Source organism: Zeus faber, assembly GCF_960531495.2.
Source record: "Zeus faber genome assembly, chromosome: 14".
In the NCBI taxonomy this organism is placed as follows: Eukaryota; Metazoa; Chordata; class Actinopteri; order Zeiformes; family Zeidae; genus Zeus; species Zeus faber.
The window spans coordinates 18,788,260-18,801,152 of record NC_137200.1 but is presented as its reverse complement, the minus strand read 5'-3'; positions in this window follow the sequence as shown (position 1 = coordinate 18,801,152).

Below are 12,893 nucleotides of genomic sequence, written 5' to 3'. Positions count from 1 at the left end.
CAGTTTAGGACACATTCAAACAGAAAAACCCAGTTCTTCAGACGATCTGTAAGAATATTGGGATCAATGGTGTCAAATGCTGCGCTCAAGTCCAAAACAACCAGAATTGAAACCCTGTGCACTTAAATCAGTGATGATTTTGGTGAAAGCACTTTCTGTGCTTTGATTGGCGCTGAAACGTCGTTTTCAGGGCACTCCGGCACAGAGACACAGACGACAATGGATTGTAGACGCCACTTTATTGTGGAGAGGCTAGGTGGAATTAGCCAGGAACACATAGAACACGTCATGACAGGGCTCCTATTCTGAAGATGTGTGAGGATGGGGGTTTTAACCTGTTGCTCGTTAGCCCAACCAATGAGCAACTGGTATGCAGCCACCCTGACCCAATCACCTAGATCCAGGTCAGGTCTGGCTGCTCAAACCATCCCATCACCACACTCCCCATTACAATCCTACAGAGCTCTGCAACAGAAATAGTACTAAAGGTCCTCATGGATGTTTTCCTTTTATAGGGTTGACTACTGAACAGCAGCAGAAGCAATACTCTCTCTGATTTATCTGTTTTATTTTTGCCTTTTAAGAACGTAGCAAATTCATCACATTTTGTGACGGATGCTTGGCTTAAATTGTCAGGAACAGGGTCAGGATTAAACAGCTGGTCAATGGCGGAAAACAGTATTCTAGAGCTACTCCCACTCTCTGTAATAATCTTTGAAAAATGGTATTTTCTTGCAGGATAACCAGAGCGCTTTCATTGCCGCCGTGCTTGGCTTCTTTTTCAATTCCGGGAAACTCCTGATAATTGAATCTCTTTTTACAATGGCAGGACTGCCAATTGGAGTAACCTGCGGTGTTATTACTAAAGTGGCTTTTAAAACACACTTTAATAGCTTTACAAACATGCTTTTAAATGCTGAAATGTAAGGAATATATATTGTAATTCTATCTGTCTGAGATTTGACATGTTGTAAGCCAAAATATGTGGTATTATGTGTTTGTGTGTATGTGTGTCCGAGCACAGGTGCACGCACACACACACACACACACAGAACACACACACACACACACACACACACGCACACACACACACACACACACACATATATACAAAAAACCTGAAGCACAGCCAACTATGTAATCCGAGTCCCACCTCATTGCTTTTAAAGCACTTTAAAATGAAGCACGTTGCTTATGTCTTTCGACAGGGGACATTAACAAAACAGAGTGGTCCTCTAATGTCTCATAAATCTCCGAAATACTCATCCTAATAGACCCTTGTTGGTGTTTTTCTGAGACACATCTTTATTTTATCAAAAGAATATATATACTGTATATAGAGTATATCCAGTGAAGGTTGAATGAGTAGAAGATAGATCTGTCCAGCACTAAAGTGGTTCAGGATGTTGTCACGGCGACCATATGTGTATGCTTTAAGAGAATAAACAGATTCCTGAGGCTCTGGCTGTTTTCCTCCCGAAGTAACATCACCAGCGCTGCAACACGGTTGTCTTGTCCTCCACCGAATAATGATGAAACTCAGATTTTACTGCTGTAATGGAGAAAACGAATTTCCAATTTATGTCCGATACGCTACATGGCTGCCAATGACAGCGAAATAGAAACAAAATGTGTTTAACAGTAATTGGAGGGGTGAATTCTCAATCCTTTTTCTTCAGTTTCTTATTTTATTTTGTCTGCATTTTGGCTTGGTCTTGTTTCGACATAGTACGAGAGATTGCCAATTCAAGTTGTTTTGCTTGTTGCGTTGGCCATATCCACCCTGGAGCTACTGTCTCCTGGTGCGTCTTGCTTGTCAATAAATATTCCAGCCTGTCCATTCACTTGTCATTTCACTTGATGGGAACGACAGGAAAGACGGGAGTCGCACCCTTTCTCAGGACAACCGTCACCGAGGTGTTGTTTAATGAGGCGTAGCTTACGGAGCTGGTTGTGTCAGACAACTCGGCGGCACCACACGCCTCCACACCCTTATGGGCAGGACTTTTTAAGCAGCCAGTCCCTCCTGCTCTACCTGCTTTGCTTTGCTGCGTTGCTGCCCCTGCTCCACCTCCCCTGCATCCACCTTCGGGGCTCTAGTCTTCTATCCAATGGGGGATTAGAGCTCATCACTCCTATATTTCTAACTCACGAAGTAAGTCCATGATTGCTGTACGCCTCACCGGGAGTGACGAGCAGTAGAGCTCAGACGCCACAACTCAGACAAGTGCAAAATACCTAAAGATCATTTTTAAGTAAATCTACGGGTTGTCTGTCAGAAATTAAAATTTGGTTAAAAAGTCGGGAAGATCTGTCACTAGACATTTGAATGCTTCGTTACTGCTGCTGTTTTTCTCTCTGGTGTGATCACACCACAAGTATCGGTTTAATTAGTGGCGTAATGGGCTAATATATGACTAACAGATTTTTTGGGGCTTTTTTTTTTTTCATTGCTGTGATCGACGTCAGTTCCCAGGCTCTCGGTGTGGCCGCTTTGCGGCATCGCTCGCATCTCCAGGGAGGACGGACACGGATCAATTTTAATTACCCGGAAGCCTCCCACAGAGCACAAGAGTAATGGGAATTTAAACAGCATAGACAGACTCACTAACCTCAGGGAGGCCTGGGAGCTGACGGTACAAAATATAGCACAACTCCCACTGAACATAACCGCGGAAAGGAAGGTGCTGAAAAAGATGCCTTGTTATGTAATTGAGCTCTTGACTGGGGCATTTTTTCCTTTTTCCAAAGGATTGATTCTGTGCCTGCTGTTGTGTAACGCTGGAATTGAGAGGAGGAACGCATTTCGGGAGAAGTTTTTGTCAACCATGTGAGAGGGGTGGGGGACTGTGATAACGCTTTATATGGAGAGCAGCTTTACACTACCGTACCTGTTAAGTATGCAGCAAACGTTCATTTAACCTGGGGCTGAACGGGAGAAGGAGTGAGAAGGTGAGGAAGCGAAGGTGTGCGTGTGTGTGTGTGTGTGTGCATGACAGAGAGAGAGAGACGGAGAGAGAGAGAGAGAGAGAGAGAGAACATTGCAATCAATGGGAGGTGACATTATCATCATCGTCCTCTCAGCAAAATTGACTCCTTCAGGATCCTTCGTTATTCTCGAAGTTTGATCAGACAAGAACCATCTGTTCAAGCTGCTCAGGGTCTTAACACCAAGGACGTTTGTTATTGTTTGGTCATACAGTATATCAGCGTTGGATGAGACAGACCCAAATTTTTTTTTTTTACCACCCAAACCTGCCCCTGGCCAGGCTCAATTTAACCCTTCACTTAGACGTAGAATAGCTCTAATCTTCCTTCAGATGTTTTTAAACCACGACTAGGGGAAGTCCAAACTATTTCAAACCATGCCTGAGAAAGGCCATTTCAGTTCATCCAGATTAGAAGTGAGATTTAGTCTAAAATTATGCCTAATCTGTGTTTGCCAAACCGCCCGTTAATGACTTTACAAAAGCATGATGACAGCTCCCATGTACCTCAGTGGCTTATTTTTTGATAAATGGGTCGTCTCCTAATGACCGATAAAACACTGGAGTGGGTTAGGTTTATTCTCAGAGTCAGGGATGCGAACAATATTTTTATCACCAACGACAATAACAGGAAGGTTTCTGCTTCTGGGTTGCGTCGTTCAATGCCAAATCTGCCACTGTTTGTAAGAGGCTGTCATGCTTGCCATTCTGCTGTTTTGCTTTTCCTTCCAGAGAATGCATTAGGGATTGTCCTGTTTAAGCCTCTCTTTCAATCAGGTCCAAAGACCCTTTCATGTGAAAAATAATTCACCTCTGCACAATCTTTAACGTTGATATTCATTACTTTTTAAATGTATCTTGTCTGTCAGGTATTTCTTTTGGATGCAGTAGTGGTGGCCAACCTGGATAATGGATAATAAAGTGCTGAAGTAATTCATAAAAAAAAAGGTGTTTTTTGAGAATGTGTATATATTTGTTTAACACACTGATCAAATTAATTCAAGAATTTAAAAATATATATAAGATTAAATTTTTTTTTTTACTTTTGGCCTGTAGTGCACTGAGGACCGCACAATAGGAAGTTGTGGGTTTGTTTAAACTAGGTTCAAGCCAGGTTGGCCACTATTAAAAATCATATGTGTTTTGTATTATGTATGTAAGTTTTGGACAAATAAGTGCCTTACAAAATAAATCAGATCAACAAGTCGACATCTGAATTTGCTATTTGCTTTTGCAATTTTCATTTTTGCACTGATAGATGAATGATGGAGCACAAACATATACATATATATATACATAGAATGCAAAAAGTAAAAAAAAATTGATGCATAAAGTAAAAAAAATGGAATGCATAAAGTAAAAACAATAGAATGCATAAAGTAAAAAAATTGAATGCATAAAGTTAAAAAAAACTAAAATAGAATGCATAAAGTAAAAAAATAGAATGCATAAAGTAAAAATATAGAATGCATAAAGTAAACAAATAGAATGATGAAGTGATGAATGACGTTTTTTCCAATGTTGATAAAAAGCTTGAAGCCAATTGATTGAATTGATTACACCTCAATCCCAATCACTGGTTAAATCTCTGTGAAATTCATCTGTCTATCTTTCACATTTTTATTATAGAGGAAAATTATAAACATCTACGGCAGTTTTGTAGTGTTTTTTTAATCTAGGGACATTGTGTCAATGTCAGTGAGGAGACTATCCCTGAAAAGCTTGTATTGTCCGGTCACGTCACTGGGGGAAACCTATTAAGCTTATTAAGAAACGTGGATGTACAGTAAAAAGAGAGCAGTTATTGATTGTCTACCTCAGGTGACCTCAGTAAATATTGAAAAAGAAATGTCCAGTCATACTCAGTCAATGTACAGAACTGAACATAGACCCACTTCTTTATTTGTTTTGTTTCTAAGCTTCGCAAAGGGTGTTTTCTGTCCTCAATGCACACAACCATGTTCTGATCTCAAGGGCATCCATGTGGGTTTCAGCCCAGGCACATGCTTTAAACAGCACCAAAGAAAATATAAACCCTACATTTTTGTCGGGTTTATATTATATATTATTATATTATATTATGATATAATATTTTATACAGTAGGGGTAGGATCAAGAGAGCAGTCGGAACATTTACTCTCTGTGGCAGTTCCGCCACCACACGCCAACCAAGTGGCGTTTTCAGGGACCTCCGGAGACCGAGACACAGAAGATGCTGGATTGTAGACACCAGTTTATTGTAGAGAGGAGGCTTGGTGGAATAAGCCAGGAGCAGATGGAACATGTCATGACAGGGCCAGCATCCTGAGTGTGTGTGAGAATAGGGGTTTTAACCTGCTGCTCGTTAGCCCAACCAATGAGCAACGGGTATGCAGCCACCCTGACCCAATCACCTTGATTACCTTGGGGTCAAGTGTGGCTGCCCAACCATCCCATCCCCACACCACAAGGGTAAACAAAAGAAAGAAATCTACAGTCCAAGCCCGGAAGTGAATAATAACATTTGGTATCACGTTGCTGAAATCATGGATTGATCCTAAGACCGACCCAAAACTCCGACCCTGAAGACTCTAAACCTATCTCCAGGGGATAAAGGAATAATCCAGATCCAGATCCAGAATGTCATGCTGATTTACATTCTAGATGAAAGAAAAAAAAATCAGCATTTTCATTTTCTTTTACCTTTTGGATGACAAAATCACAGTTTTTTGTTGTTCAGATCCAATCCAATCTCCCTCTTTGGAGAACCACCTCACCATGTTTTGGTCTATAAACAACTAATCATTATTACTCCAGGAGGAGAGAATCACCAACAAATAAACAAACACAAAACAGAGTTAAGTAAGTCCAGGAAAATTGTAACAGTAATTGGGCATGTTGCCTCTTCCTGTCATAGTTATGGCAGTAAATGAGGGAGAAAAGGAGAGGGATGTAACTAGGGGGGTTCTGGGGGTGTGTTTGAAGCAGGTGCTGGTGGTGTTTGTGTGCCTGTGATGAGTCCACCTGTGTGTGTGTGTGTGTGTGTGTGTGTGTGTGTGTGTGTGTGTGTGTGTGTGTGTGTGTGTGTGTGTGTGTGTGTGTGTGTGTGTGTGTGTGTGTGTGTGTGTGTGTGTGTGTGTGAACCGGTGGGTGCACAAGACTAGTCCCAATTCATTCCGGTCTATGAGGTCGGAATTACATCGTAGCGCCTCCAAGCAGCAGAAAAGGCTCCGCAGACCCCCCTGAGTCCCACAGCCGCATTGACACCCCACGACCACAGGAAAGCTCCGAGCACCATGCCCTGCAGCCACAGAAGACCCCGCAGCCTCATAAAATATACATATATTTATACCAATGCTCAGCTACATCAGAATTTTATGGCGCAGAATGATAGACAGTATATGGGGGGTGATCAATCAGGCCTTTAAAGCCCTCATGCTTCAAATGAGCATTCTTTTAAACAAAACTTAACTGAAAATAAACATAGGCGCATAGCGTATACAAAAAGCGACGTACATCACAGATATAACACTGCACAATATACAAATACACTTTGTATTGACAATACAAAGTCAAATAACAAGTTTGAAAAATAAATAAATAATAATTATAAAAGACACAAAAACACCTCCTCTTACATCTCAGCCATAACTACGAGGTGCTTAATTTGACAAATTTCATTTCATTTTATAAACAAGATGGAAGATAAGAGGATACGACGATAGAAGATAGAGGTTAACTGTAACATCTTAGAGACCTCAACTATAGATACAGCCGGAACTGCAATTGATTCAGCTGAATCTATACCTACTGTACACATACAGATAACTAGATGTGTATTCAAATGAAATTATGAGATTTCAATCAATTGCATTTTTATTGTATATTTATGAATTATTTACAAGGTAATTCACAACTTAGAATTTCGCATAATGTTTGTGTTATTAAAATGTCATGTATTTTTTTATTAAAAACCTTTTTTTTTTTTTTTACATTTCAAATAAATCCATTTCCAGATTAATGGCCGTCGTAAACAAGTGAATGAACACACAGACTGACAGACAGACACACACACACACACGCACGCACACACACGCGCGCGCGCGCGCGCGTGTGTGTGTGTGTGTGTGTGTGTGTGTGTGTGTGTGTGTGTGTGTGTGTGTGCGTGTTTGACGCGTCTCCTAAAACGACGCACTACCTCCAGGCTCGCGGAGCGGTCTGTCTGCGGGAGGCTGCGGTCCGCTCAGTCCCAACAGGTGTGTCACCCAAGTGGCTGCAAAACCAAAAAAAAATCGACTCGAGGCGAAATTCGATTTTAGTTTTTCTTTTGCCCATTGGGGGCGAATGACAGTGGAACTTCTCGGTTTAAAAAAAAAAAAAAAAAAAAAAAATATATATTTTTTTTTTTTGATTATTTATCTTTTAGCCCCGTGCGTGTGTTGCGCAACGAGCCGGACGCTCCACCGCCGCGCGTGGATTTCCCTTGTTTCCCGTCGTCGTTAAGATCGTGACCACAAATTGGGACACACGGTCCTACCGTCGGTGTCGGGAGGATTGATGGAGCTGGACGCGGGTGGTTCAAGCAGAGGAAGCACCACGGAGCATGATAGGGCGATTGGATTCCCCCGCTCCAGCTTCTGCAGACCCACGCTGCCCCAGTTCTAGGGTTTAAAATGTTCAAATGTTCACCGCCTCGAAGGTGAGTTGTTTTTTTTCTGGGATGCATGCTTTTGTCCCTTCTTTTTTTTTTTTTTTAAGTCTATACAGGGAGTAAGTTGGCTGTGTGGAAGTTAAGGAGAGCGATCTGCTCAAATGGAAATGGGAAAACCACGTGAGAGGAGAGCCCTGCATTAAAGGATATTGCTGCATATCTACATATCATGTTCCATGTCAGTTTGTATATGGAATATGGCTTCCTTTATTTCTAAACAGGACATGTTTTATATTCCAACCATTCTCAGAACCTCAGGGTACAATTGGGCTTGCAGTAGACTATAGTGACTATTGGAGTGTAAACTTGTATATTTTTTATATAGCCTATTTATATATTTTTTTCTGTTTAAATTTTTTTTTTATTAAAAAAATACTTCACTTTTTATTATATACATTTCATTTAATTTAGTTTGTTTTATAATTGTTATTTTATCCTCCATTTTTCAGACTGTTTTTTTGGTCTGCAGTGTAATCTCCCCAGAACACATTCCTAGTATACTCTATGTAAATGTCCTGGCGGAATGAACTGTTTCTAATTCTGGTACTGATTCTGGACCCTGATTGTTATGGACCAGTCATGGGCATCTGTTATCTGTTCTTGTGTGTGTGTGTGTGTGTGTGTGTGTGTGTGTGTGTGTGTGTGTGTTGCCTGCATGGGGCTGTCGCAACATGTTTTACAGAATCAATCATTGAACATAAAGCGTTTAATGTGTCTGGGATGGACCTGCAGTCATCACAGCATTTTGTATTTCATTTTGAATTTGACATTGTTTTTTAATGCTTTAGTTTTTCAGGTTTTATACTGGTTACAATTTTCAAGATTATATTCCATTATCCTGCCGTTTTTATTGTGTGCAGTGTTTTTATTGTAGATTTCACATTTTTCCCAGAAAGCAGGAACCCTGTATAAATATTTTGTGTAAAATTCCCTATTATGATGATAAATGGTTCTTTGTTGCATAACAGCACATATGAACCCTTTAGTTTAGAAGCACTCTGCTCTCTGGGGAACGTTGCCGACAACGGCTGCAGAAAGGCAATATTGCTTAATACAAAATGTTGCTTTTTTGTCGGTTCTCAGCACTATGACTTACCTTTTCAATGTAAAAATTGGTTGACACAGGTCACTAAGTTCCCAAGGTCCCAATGTAAACTGGATTTTTCAATTGCTGCATCCTACTGAGGTTTTGGAAAAAAGAGCATTTTGCTCGATGGCCACTTGTTAGTTTAAACAAGAAGATACATTTGTATTAGACTGAGTCTATTACAACCTTCATGGAATTCAATTGATTCAGTAAGTTACAGACACATGCTGTAAAAAGAAGCAATTACTTGTATCGACTGTTAAAACAGGAGAGAGAGAGAGAGAGAGAGAGAGAGAGAGAGAGAGAGAGAGAGAGAGAGAGAGAGAGAGAGAGAGAAAGACCCAAAATTTCCATTTATTATGTTTTACAATTGCTTCACACCCAATGCATATCCACATCCCCCAGTCAGCTCTCCCCTCGTGGGCCGTCAGATGAACTGTGTCTGAGTTATGCATCACAGTCACAGACCAGATCATCTGGACATTCACCATTTTCATGGATGACAGTTTTAAACTTCCTTTATAGTATTTCCAAAGTGTGAATAAAAAAAAAAAAAAAAAAAGACAGTTCACTTATATAAAAAGAGATGTATTGGTTCTAAATATGGTAAGGTTCTGCACGCAGCACATCATAGATCTTTACCCGTGGAATCCGATAAGCACAGATTCTCCATAGAAATTAATGGACTTCTGGTTTTGGGTTGTTTGTTGGATTTGGTGTGAAGCAAGCTTTCGAAGGTAAGTGAATTTTATTTATACAGCTAATTTCAAAACCCCAGTTACAATGTGCGGTACAATAAAGACATTAAAGAAAATAGAAATCAAATATAGAAAGCTAGAAACAGAAATATAGAAAATCACAGTATAAAATCATAGAAAATTGGACAGAAGAAAACACACACATTACAAGACAAAAAGCTTACTATAGAGGTGGGTTTTTAACAGCTTCTTAAAGATCTCCACCAATTCTGCATTTTTTATAACTGAGGTAAGGGGGCTCCAGAGAGTGGGAGCTGTGACAGCAAAAGCTCCATCACTCTTGAACTTTAGCCTTGAATTTGGGAAAGCAAAAAGGCCTTGGTCAGAAGACCTGAGAGATTTCAGAGATCTCACAGGCCAGAGAACACAAAAGTTATGAAAGCCCGTGTAGTGCTTTATAAGTAATTAAAACAATTTTTAAATCAATTATGCAGTTTATTGGTAACCAGTGAAGAGCGGCCAACACTGGAATGATGTGTGACCTACAGCTTGTCTGTAGTCCAGCGGCTGCATTTTGGACCAACTGTAGCCGAGACACAGCGACTCAGGGTGATGAACAGTGCATTAGGGACCAAGACTCCCTGGATTTTTTTAGGCTCGCTTAACATTTGCAACTAAAGGACCAATGCACCGCTGTACTTCATCAGAAATGCTCTCAGAGCCTATGAAAAGGCTTAAGCTGGAGGAAGGTATATGACATCTAGTCTTTGATGGCTGTTAAGCAGTCCTGCAAGGTAGAGAGCTTAATGAGGTCATTTGGTTTGAATGAGAAGTACAGCTGTGTATTGTCTGCACAACAGTGGTAAGAAATACCCTTAAAATGACCTATTAAGAGACCATGGGGAGCATATACAGGGTGAAAAGAATAGGGCCAAGAATTGAACCTTGGGGCACACCACAAGTCAGCAGAGCAGATGAGGAGACAGTTGTCTACAGCCACAGAAAAACTCCTATCCGACAAGTTGGAGGTTGACCAGTCAAGAGCAGTCCCAGTTATAACCACCCATTTCTTTAGCATACTAAGGAGGATAGGGTGGTCAGTGGTGTCAAAAGCTGTACTTAGGTCAAGCTTTAACAGAACTGAAATCTCCCCAGCATCAGCACACATTAAGATGCCATTTTAAACCCTAAGAAGAGCACTTTCAGTGTTGCGCTTCAGACGAAAACCAGACTGGAATTTATCAAAGACATTGTTGTCCAGGACATGTAGGAGTTGCTTATATACTACTTTCTCCAAGACGTTGGAAATGAAAGGAAGTTTGGATATAGGTCTATAGTTACTGGGGAGGAATGGGTCAAGGTTTGGCTTTTGAAGAGAGGCTGAGTAATAGCTTGTTTTAAAGTAAACAGGCACACAGCCAGAGGAGGGGAGCTATTGACAATGGAGAGTATGCGTAGGCCTAAAGAGCCAAAAACATCTTTAAGAAGAGAGGTTGGAAGAATGTCAAGAGGACTAGAGGAGGTAGGCATTTGGGAGACAGTGGCTGTGAGCTCTTTCAAAGAAATTGGGCTAAGCTGGCTCAGTAGGGAAACGTGGGCCGGACAGTCAACCCAAGGGATACAGAAAGGCAGCATCATCATCTTATCTTAGTGACCTTATCTTCAAAGAATGATAAAAAACATTTCACAGTCATCATTTGAAAAGACCGGAACAGGGGGAGGGGCAGGGTTCACCAGTTTATCGATTGTGTTAAAAAAAGCTCTCTGATTTTTCTTGTTGCAGGAAATCAAACTGGAAAAAAAGGCAGATCTGGCCTCTTTCACTTTCTTATTAAAAGATGAAAGTAGTTCCTTCATATAAATAAAGTGGACCTCCAGCTTAGTGTTTTTCCACCTACGCTCAACCTTTCTGCACTCTCTTTTGAGACAACTCATGTTATCATTCATCCAAGGGGATGGGTTAAGCAGCGACCAAATCCAAGGTTGACAAACAGAGGTTGTTAAAGGAGCAGACAAAGTCATTGGTCTGTACCGGGAAAGCCATATCCTTACAAATGTCTGCAAAGACAGAAGAGAAGCTGTCAGCAGACGTGGCTATTGAGAGTGCGGGCAAAGGGAAGTGTGATTGATGGGTTGGATGTCAGTATTAAAAGCGATATAAAAAATAATACCCTTTTGGTCAGACACAAAGTGAAAACCAGATCAGAGTATGACCATGGTCGTGCGTTGGCCCTGATGCATGTTGCATTAAATTCAAAGACTGAGTTTTGCTCGAAAACTCAGTAGCAAACTCATCAGATGTATCACCAACAATAATAACTTTATCAAGTTGGCAAATTCAGTTAAAACGGCATTATTTGGGCCAGGTGAGCGGTAAATCGACAGGATTAAACAGAGAGAGGATTAAACAATCCAATCCTGAGCATAAGCGACTCGAAGGTGTTTGAGTCACCGATGTCCACGGAGCGGCAGATGAACTTTTTGGTAAAAACAGCAGCGAGCCCTCCTCCTCGACTGGATATCCTGGGCGCGCTGATAAAGTCACAGTTCGTGTGACGCGGTTCAGTCAAGGCCGTGTTTTCTCCTCATTTCGACCGGGTCTCAGTTATAAACGGGAAGTCCAGATCGTGAGACGCAAAGGAGTCCCCTAGGATTATCGTATTGTTACATACCGACCTCGCGTTGATTAAAGCTGTCTTAATCGGAGGTTTCGTTTTGTCTGATGGCGCTGAGCCATCAGACACCGAGCCATGGGCGGCAGGTTCCTGAAGTCAACATCACAGATTGTCCCACTGGAGGTAGGCACAGGGGAAGAGCGCCGTTGTGAGCAAAGACGGGCCAGAGCCAGGCAGGTCTAACCACAGCTGCGGAGAGCTGTGGCAGAGAGGCAGCGGTGGATGCCGCAGGTAGTCCACAGGGCCTGCCAGATGCTCCGGAGCTGGTTCATGAGATAATCTCGCTGCCTTTTCAGCCAAACCCAACCGGACGGCACTTTCCCCCCGTTTTCTTTGAACGCTGTCCTGCTCTCCTGGGACTGCAGTGTAGCTGGCAGGCAGACAGGAACAGAGGGGGCCACAAGATGTTCAGGTTCCGACTACACAGATCCAATGCAGAATCACGGATACGAAGCAACGACAAGGGCTGTGCGATATATCGATACTGCACAGCACACAGATAAGATCAATACCGTGATGAGACTAGATATTGTCTGGGATTTTGGTTATCAGAATATTTGATTATTGGAAATTGTTTTTGAATTTCCTTTTTATGTAATGGCAATGAACCTGTGCTCAAACACAATCCACTGTTCTTCACAGTCTACTCGCATCCAACAGTATGTCACTAAAAGGGTAATGAAATGAAGAGGCACTTCACACCCATGCTCTAAATATCAATGATATGCCTTTGAAAACAAAGTTGTTAGGCATTTT